This window comes from Rhipicephalus sanguineus, chromosome 4, assembly GCF_013339695.2.
Source record: "Rhipicephalus sanguineus isolate Rsan-2018 chromosome 4, BIME_Rsan_1.4, whole genome shotgun sequence".
In the NCBI taxonomy this organism is placed as follows: domain Eukaryota; kingdom Metazoa; phylum Arthropoda; class Arachnida; order Ixodida; family Ixodidae; genus Rhipicephalus; species Rhipicephalus sanguineus.
The window spans coordinates 31,910,203-31,919,905 of NC_051179.1; the positions used below are offsets into that span (position 1 = coordinate 31,910,203).

The 9,703-nt window shown below is 44.4% G+C and overlaps 1 long non-coding RNA gene across 1 annotated transcript; it reads left to right on the plus strand.

Moving 5' to 3' along the window:
- Positions 1 to 2,643: 2,643 nt before the first annotated feature.
- On the plus strand, positions 2,644 to 3,890 carry LOC125758024 (uncharacterized). Its single transcript, XR_007415738.1, has 2 exons — positions 2,644 to 2,731; positions 3,748 to 3,890. It is a non-coding gene; the product is annotated as an uncharacterized LOC125758024 (long non-coding RNA).
- The last annotated feature ends 5,813 nt before the right edge of the window (positions 3,891 to 9,703 follow it).

Sequence of the window (9,703 nt, forward strand, 5' to 3'; positions counted from 1 at the left end):
TATCCACTGCAAACTTTTCGAAAGATGTTAAAGGAAAATGAGAAGTATTGTGTTAGTACATTACTCTTCACAAGTGTCAAATTTCTTTTATGCAGCAAAAAGCAAGACTGAAGAAAGTGCAGCTAGTGAATCTTGAATGAACCTGATGTTTTCCACAATGTATTGTCGGGGCATTGTGGATTTTCACCGAGTTTTCATAGATCTGCTTATTGAAATGTTTCTCACGTGAAAAAAAAAAAAGATTGGAAGGGGGGAGAACTGCAGCTTGTAACAAGGCAAAGACTCAGACTAGAAAATGTTAACTTACCTTCACATACAAGAACAGAAATGAAATTAAACTCTTGGCTTGTTTGTACAAAAAGTTCAGAAAGAAAACTGTGCCTTCGATCTCATCATCTTAAAAACTGCGCAAGCATCACGAGGATGAAGGAAGACCTAACAGGACGGGCGCTGACTTGCAACTAATCCTAACCAACTTGCCCAATTATCTGTTCTACTGAACTTTATTTTATCAGTTAGTGTTGGCGCTTTCTTGCACTATACAGTTCCGGAAGAATATATTTTGCGTTACCGGTTTCACTTGGTTCACTGTACTTATGGCCGCTTCTGTGTTGCCACTCCTTTATTGCACCCACACATTTGAGTTGTGGTTCTACCATTTGAAACCTGCCACATGTAATCCAGAAGATATGTGTAGTTCAAGCAGCACACAATGCTTCCCTTGCTAAGTGAGAGCACCTTTCACGGTCAGCATGAGAAATTCAAGCTACCAAGGACGTGACAGTAAATTAGGGAAAGGTGTTATAGTTTGTTGCATTTCAACGTCTTGCCGAAACGTCCGACAAGAAGTATTCACTTGCACCCTTGTAATCTTCTATCTTTACTTTATTTTCGTTCTTGCAGTCTTTTCGACATTTCTAAGGAAAAGAAACGAAATTTCAAGCGTCCCTGTGCACTGATTCTGTGGACTACGTGGCGATGGTGCAGCGGCATCCGAATTATTGGCCACCTTTGAAAAATCTGTTGACTGAACATGCATATGTTGACTTGGAAACTAAATTCCATCGCCTAGGTGTAGGGATGGGCGAATATTCTAGCGCTTTGAATATGTGGTCGAATATTGCATTATTTTAATTCGCTTCGACACAAATTTAAAGATTTCTAAGTATTCGAAATGAATGAATACGTAAATGTACATCTGAGTGTATGTAACCAACTGTAAAGGTGGTTTCACTGCAGGGTGCCTCTATGCCGTGAAACCACCTATCCAGGGGAAATCTGCACTGCCGCGTAGCCACACTTCAAGGTTTATTAAATGTACATATTACCTGCACCTTGATTAATTTTTTTTTTAAGTTTGAAAGGCTGTTATGACGACTTAGGTGCACTACCTTAGCAAATTTTAATGCGTAACGTATTTTACCGCTCGTAACGTGCGCCCCATTACTATTCAAATCCTGCCACTATTTGGATTTCCTTCCACTTGATTTCGCACCAAAAAAGTGACACTTGTACATACCTAGTTCTAATACTTAAAAATAGTGTGCAAGCTAGTTGGATCATGACAGAAATGCTATTTTTTTATTGTAATATGTAATATATACTATTCGAACTATTCAATTCGAAATTGTTCGACGCAATCTCTTTTTGCTTCGAACCTCAAATTCACTATTTGCCCATTTCTACCTGGCTGTCATCTACATTCTGTCAACTCTTCTACAGGGTCATCGAGGCATTGCAGCCGAATGTCAGCTTCGGGGTCACGGTGCAGCACACCATTGCTGGAAGAACGACATTCAACACCTCCTGTCAGCGACGCCGAGCATGACAGCAATGCTAGCGTATCACACTGGCTGATGAAGAATGCAGAGGCCTGTGCCATGCCAGACGTTGTGCCCGCCACCTCAACCCCTGTTGCGAGCCCAGAAAGGCTGTTGTCACAGACATCTAGGAAGGCAAGCTTTTAATATCTTCATCAGTTGACTTAATCTAATCAGTCAGCTGCTGCAGCATTTATGAAAAGAGTACAAACGCGTACTTTCTCTGTGGTATGCAACTACTTTAAGCACTTTAAAGGCGTGCTGACACGAAAGTGTTCAGTTGTTCTTTTGCGTAGAATGAAAGGCCAAGTCCTCAAGAGCCTAGAAAAAGTACTGGTAAGAGTGAGTACACCCTTAAAAATTCGTTACAAAAAGGTTTTAAAGGCTAGTTTCGGTTCCTACTGTACCCTAATGTCGTGATACAGTACGAGCTTCTCATGACGTGCTTGAACCAGATATCGCGACACTTGCACAGCCGTACCACTGCGTGACTTCGTTGGTGACGCACAAGCAGCCATTTCAAATGTTTTTGGTGATGCACTAGTGGCCATGTTGCGTTTTGGCACCTGACGCGAAATGTAACTGCTTCTAATATGATTGGTTTCGTACTTTAATTCCGGCCCCCTGTTCCTCTCTCAGCAAACAGATCTCCTTTTAAACAGAGCATATATTTCTGGCCCATTTGAGTTCTGTTCAATGAGTCTACTGTATGCATTTTACAGGTGCTAAAATTTCCTACAATGAGAAAAGAGTGCTCTTACCAAAACAGTGTTATTAACATTGAGCAAACAGCTACGATAAAATAAGATTTTTTTTCCTCTCTAGGAGAACGGACAGATGGTGAAGCAGAACCTCCTATCCTGTTTCGAGAGGGGTTCTCGTGGCAGCTTTCGTGATTCGCCAGATCGAAGGTAAGTTTCACTACGTTGGGCACAGGATGTTTTTACCGAGAGGTAGGATGCGTCGACTTATTTTGTTGTTGTTGTTGCACAATCCTGATAATTCCAGAAATCTGCAGATTTCATTTAGCAAAGGTGGTGACGGGGAACTGTTCTCTATAGTTGGAGATGGTTTAATGTGAGACGTTCCAGAGATGTACCACACTTCACATCAACACAGTGTCCCTATTGGGATGTGCTAGTTTCCAAAAGTGAGCACTGTCACCCAATCATAGAAAAAAATTGTATCAGTCATTAGGCATATTATTGCTGGACTTGCTGTTTCTATCCATCCATCTTTGAAAATTGTGCACTGTTCACGTGGAGTGCACTGTTCAATAAAAGCTGAGACATTGCAGCAGGCAGCAAAGCATAAGCAAATTATGTGGGAGGCAGCAAGTTCAATGTTTGCACACTTAGAACACCAGTGGCACATGTTGCTTTCGTTTTAACTCATAATTACAGCGAGGGTTACTTGTGAGTAACAGTAATGCTCGGTAAATAGTGCAAGGTTTTGCACTTTAGATTCAGATAGTGCATGTCTGTACACTTATTTCATGGGCCACAACAGGGAATGCAGCACTGTACAATGTTGAAATTATGTGCATCACATACTTCTTCTTGCAAAGATGTCTGTGTGTTGGTGCAGTTTTTTGCCATAGATGCAAAGAACACAGACATCACCACAAATGAGGCTCTCGTGATAATGACCCTCTAACGCACTACATACACTCAATGAGGAGTCTCCAAGAATTGGGCCGTTTGTAAGCAGTGACATCAACGGTGACACTGCCGGCAACGACGTGGTGACCATGCCACTGAACTTTGCACAGAGCAGTTCAGGCGTACATTGTTGTTTGACCAACTCTTGCCATCTCCACTGGGAGAGAAGGCTGCTTTCATAGTAAATTCTAAGAAGGAACGACTGAAGTTTTGCCACTTTCTGATTTGCGTGTGCGTAGCTAACAAAAACTATCGTTCCTTTCCAGCATTGCTTCGAATACATCACTGTTATCCAGTGGGTCTCGGCGCCGCTGCAGCGGAGTGAACAAATCCGGTGCACCATGCAAAGGCACTTGTGTCAAGGGACAGGATTTCTGTCATCACCACTGCTAGTCATTTCTGCACCACACTAATGCCGCACCACACCACATTATTGTCAGTCATGTCAGTTTGCTTTGGCGTGCATGTCTTTTATTTCATTTTCTGGACTACGGCACGAGCCGTAAAATTGCCTAATGTATGGGAGCGCTAGTCACTTCTTTTCTGTTAACATTCTATTTACAGTAATGCTGGCTTGGTCACAGTTGGGCTGTTATTTCAAAATTTACTAATGCTTCTTTCACGACCACACCTGTGCGAAATTCAGTAGACTTTAAAGGGACCGACAATCAATTTTGATGGTACCTATTTTCTTCAGTGCAGCGGAAAGCTCACCGGTCAGAGTGCCTAATCACTGAATGGTAACGTGGAAAACGCCACCAAACATTTGTAATACAAGACAACATTTGCTGCAAACCGTGAACGCGAGAGTGGTTAGTGTTCAAGCGCGGTGAGTTACTGCGCATGCGTGCACTTCATGCGCATGCGCCACGGCTCGACATGGTCCACTAGCGGCCGCGAAGACAGTGCTGCTTCTCACCGTGCAGCTCCTTTTACCTCGTAAGCAGCACAGAATTGAGTGGGGCTGGATAATAATATGCAACTCTAACTTTGAGGACTAATTATGGCACTCATGACAGCATCAGACTACGTACAGCAAAGTGATCGACTTCATAATCCAGCTTCAAGGCTCTTCCGCTAGGCTGAGTGACATACCGGTTTTTGTTACTTTTACACATGATTTAAAAATATAAATCCTACTCGCAACGCGTAAAGGATGCTGGAATCGGTCACTATATTTTAGTCTTTTCATTTATACCAGAACCTAATCCCACGTTCTGGCCAGTTGTCTGTCCCTTTAAGATTTTTGTTCGGAATCAGGTTATGCACCACTCAATCAACCCCGCGGCAGAGAAAAAAGGCAACATTCTATCTCTGACTGCTGGAATGATTGTTTTGCGCACTACTAGTGTTCCTTTTTGGGCGCATACCACACCATGGTGTGTGCAGTGCAAGCAGAATGGAGAGTACAGTTCAATGCAGCCATTTTCTTTGTCTTTTGTTCCTTTGAGGTGCTGCCCTTTCAGTGGTGCTGGTGGCAGCGTTCCTTACGATGTCACTGTTGCAAAGAGTCTAATAGATGTCAGAAATTAGACTTCAAAACATGCTGTTCTTGTTGTACATCAGCTGCTTCGCGTGCCAAGTTGCACCAAAATGGCAACCACATATTTTTGGAACAATGTTTGTGCATTCCCTCAGCGCATCATAAACCTTGTTGCTTTACACTTGTTTAACCTTTTGGGCGACACTGCCCAATTTTATGAACTGCAATTCTTCGAAGTACCTACTTTCTGTGTTGTCCGATGGCATGATTGCGCGAGTGTCATCACATACGAAAATGCTGCTGTGTTGGTCCTAACTGCCACACCCAATAGCATATGCCACGCTATGCTAGTAAAGCATTCATTATTATACTTGCAGCTTTGGTCAACTACATGTAGCTTAGTTTGTATTATAGTGCAACCATGATAGTCATCAAAGCACCCTTTGACATTGTACAAAAGAAGGGGATTTAAGGGCTCATTTTCTTTTGTTCGACATAACATTAATTGCAACCAACAGACAATCTCTCCTTGGTTTGATTGTCTGTTGGTTGCATTTAACGACAGTGTGTTACTTGTGCTTAGAGAGCATTAATGTCAAGAACTTGTCTTTTTCTATCTTTCGTCGTTTTTCTTTTGCACTTTATAGTCTCATCTTTACATAATTTCATCACTGCTTATTTTGTTAAGCTTGTTTTTACGTTTGCAGCCGGTGCCATCCTAAGTTTGCTTGTAATGAACAACCATTTATTGCGTTACATGTACCCGCCACAGTGGTCTAGTGGTTATGGTGCTTGACTGCTGACCTGAAGGTCGTGGGATCAAATCCCAGCCACAGTGGCCGCATCTCGATGGAGGCGAAATGCTACAGGCCTGGGCATAGTTTCCTAAAATTAACTAGAGGGGACTCTGGCGCTGCGATCGTTCAGCTACCATGGGAATGATGGGTAGTACACAAATTTGCCTAGTCTTCGTGCTTGCGGCTTCAAACGTACTTGTGGCTTTGTTTATTGCTATGTTTTGGTTTTCTTTCGGATAAAAGAATGGATCGTTGTGAACTTCGGGACCAGATTTGAATTGGTGAGCCTAAAGAAGTTACAGTGGCAAAGTGAAACTGCTGACTTTTGCTGAACTTCGTTTTGCAACAAAGCGGATGCAGGCGACACGGAGCCGAACGGAGCCGAAAGTACAAAGTTTAGACAATTTTGTGTACTACCCATCATTTCCATGCTGGCTGAAGCGTCATGCGATGCAGCTCCCATAGACACTAGCGCCAGAGTTCCCTCTAGTAAGTATTGTAGGAAACTCTATGGGCCTGGGTACTTGGATTTAGGTGCACATTAAAGAACACCAGACGATCAATGTTTCTGGAACCCTCCACTACGACGTCCCTCGTAATCTTATCTTGGTTTTGGGACGTAAAGCCCTAACAATTATTAATTATTAAATATGCCTCTAATAAACAGCCATTTAATGTGCTACCTGTACTCTTTTCTTTTGGTGCAACTGGTTATTTTTGTTCTCCTGATTGATTGAACGAACTGAATAAATAGGTCAAAATTCACTGGAGTGTGTCATCTTTGCCTGTATAGCCATGAAGAAAGAATATCGAGGGAAAGGGCTAAATAAGGAGTCCAATCACTTGCAACACTCAAATATTGCTTGCAAAAACGAGAGCTCATAGTGTGAATGTCCCGCTACACCTGCGGCAGTACGTAAACTGAAATCTAATTTGGCATGAGGATACCTTTATAAAAGCTTGTTTCCTATTTTCGGCCGCCTGCATGAGGTTTGGCGATAAGTGCGGTTAAATCCCATCTGGCCCTACCCGCAGTATGTCATAGGCGGGAGGCAGCGCCTGCGAATGTTGGCCAATGGTGGTTTGATGAACGCTGTCTTCCCGCCGTTACGGTTCACTTTGCGAGGCCATGATGAAAACTGAACTCCAAGCAAGGAACGCAACTCGCTCGCCGAGCAATCGCGCTAACGTTAACAGATATGTCGATCGTATATGTAGTTTTTCATTGCGGAATGTGCGGAGCATACGCGCCCCGCTCCTCGCTTGATGGTGGGCGCACGAGGCCACTCCGCCTGGGCTCTTCGGACATGTCGCTGCGAGAGCAGCTGCGATGAAAGAAGGCCCCGGATGTTTGAGAATATGTATGTATATATATAATATATATATATGTGTGTGTGTGTGTGTGTGTGTGTGTGTGTGTGTGTGTGTGTGTGTGTGTGTGTGTGTGTGTGTGCAATGAACGCGATAGCAACAAATTGGACTGTTAAACGATGTAAGGCTAGCAGCTGTAACTCCATTAGGATCCGATCTGGCGTAACTCTACAAAACGCTGGAAAAAGGAATGCGGCCGCTCCAAGGAGCGGAGCGGCTTTCGTGCTGTCCGTTACTTGAACTTGAAGTCGACGGAGAGAGCACAGCACGTACAAGGGCATCAGCCGTCTACTGATGTCTGTCGAGATAGCGCGCGCGCCACCGCCCTTTTGCTCAAAGTTCGCAGTTGCTGCTCGAGCAGCGCAGCAACTGTAAGCGACGCAGCAGCAGCTGCTGCTCGAGGGACGCGTTCAGTAATGGTAAACGTTCAGGAATTATAAATTGTTCAGGTAATGTCCCCTGGACCTTTCTTAGCCGTAGGAGAGTAGAAAGAGGGGGAAGCGTAGGAGATGAGAGGGCGATACATATCACCGTAGTCCCTAATACTTATTGAGGGACTATGATATCACGTACTGTCGCAGCGCATTGTTTTTAGCATAGTCGGGACTATGTTTTTAGGGAGCCTTCATGTGTGCACGCCCCCTCCGTTTTTAAGACTGGTTATGGGAGAGGGGAAGTGGAGAGGGGAGGGGGAGTGGAGAGGGAAAGGGGAGAGGGGTAGAGGACATGGGGAATGGTGAGGGGGAGTGGAGAGGAGGCGTGTGGAGAGGGTATGCACAGTAAGGGTGGTCACGCCGCACACCACCACCGGACAGATACTGCCGTTTACTGCCGGCGGCCGGGAGATACGCCGGACAACGGAGACGTGACAAGGTTAGACTAAGAGGAGCTACGCCCCTAAAACAAACTGTCGGACCAACTTGTCTCACTAGGTCAGCGCCACTGTGCATCTCTTAAAGGTGCCATGAACCGCCTGTCGGGCTTGGTGAGAAAACACATCCTGTGAATAGCAGAGACTGCTGTGAACATCTCTGCCAAATTTTGCAGTCGTGCGCGGAGTCACCATTTTCTCAGGCGCCCTCTTTTCATATGGAGACCGGTGCTCACTCTCTTCGGAGCTACCGGCGCCTGCTGTTTGATGTCGAACAGCAGATATCATCCTATTGGCCAATAGCCGACATAAATCAAGTGCGGCGTTTGGATCAGATGCGCTCCTTGCCACGGGGTGAAGGCGCAGCGCTCCGTAGTCTGCTAACACAATGAGCCACGCTCGTTCCCAAAAACAATAGGTGGATAGCAAAACGGCGGGTCGTCTGCTACAGCACTTCCGGTTCACGGAACCTTCAGGGCCCAGCTCTTCGCTGCTTCAAGTTGTGTGCGGTTCAGTGTAATCGGGGAGGAGGCAAGACAACTGGTAACAACCGCGTCGCAGAAAGTACGTGTTTTCTCCCCGATTACACTGAACGACACACACCTTGAAACAGCGAAGAGCTAGGCATCGAACCGGAAGACGTCATTTTGCTATCCACCTATTCGCGATCGCGTTTCATCACGCGCGCTGACGTAACTTCCTTGCCTCGTGCGATTCCTCCCCCTCGTCAGGACGAGAGAAGGAAGCGCTTTAAGCGCGTGACAAACCCTTGTAATTGCGCCCGCTCATGACGTATTCGGGAAATTCTTGCGGCAATCGATTCGTGAGGCAGTAAACACCGATACTGAGGTCATTCGATGATTACTTGGAAAATTGATTCATGACCCATTTAAATTACGCCTTTCGATTGTGCCAATGCGGTGTGTCATTACGTTGCTAAAATGTCAATCGCAAAAACTCCGCCAGTCATCCTCAGGTGGTTTCTGTCAGATTTTTATCCAATACTTCAGAAACGGAAGCCATGAGTTCATTTTTATTTTCACGCCATCCAATTGCATATAATGGTACTTTTGCAACAGGAGGCACTCTACATGTTGGTGGATGAAAATAACTGGTGACCTACGTATACGCGAAAACCAAGCAGCTCAAAGAAGGCAGGTATAACATTTTTGTAAAATTTGTAAAATTTTTGTACATGACAAACCGTATTTCAAGCGAATTTGTCTAATCTCAGCTGCACCTACGAAAACAAAAACCATAACTGTGACAGTATTCTCTACTGACCAAACAATATGAATGGACCATGGCACACAGCATATGTTGTGCACTCCCTTTATACTGTTTACTTGTGCATTAATTTATTTGCTAAGACTCTGTAATGCCCGGACACAGAATCACATCTAAGAAAATAAAAGCTTCATCATCCTTATATGTGGCCATGGAGACATACATTTGAGTAATAAGCATAATGCTTCATACGTGGTCACTTTATTTCATTTCCTGTGTTCGTGCAATGTAATTGCACATAAGGATCTTTATGGTAGCGTTTAGCACTGTACATTTTCGTAAATCATGAAGACAAGCAGACGTACATATATCTAGATGAAAAGGATGTAATGAACTGCAAAAATGATTAATGCAGCTGCTTGTTGAAGTCGTGGCTGCTATGTACAGGTGACATTCATGTTCATAAGCGAGTA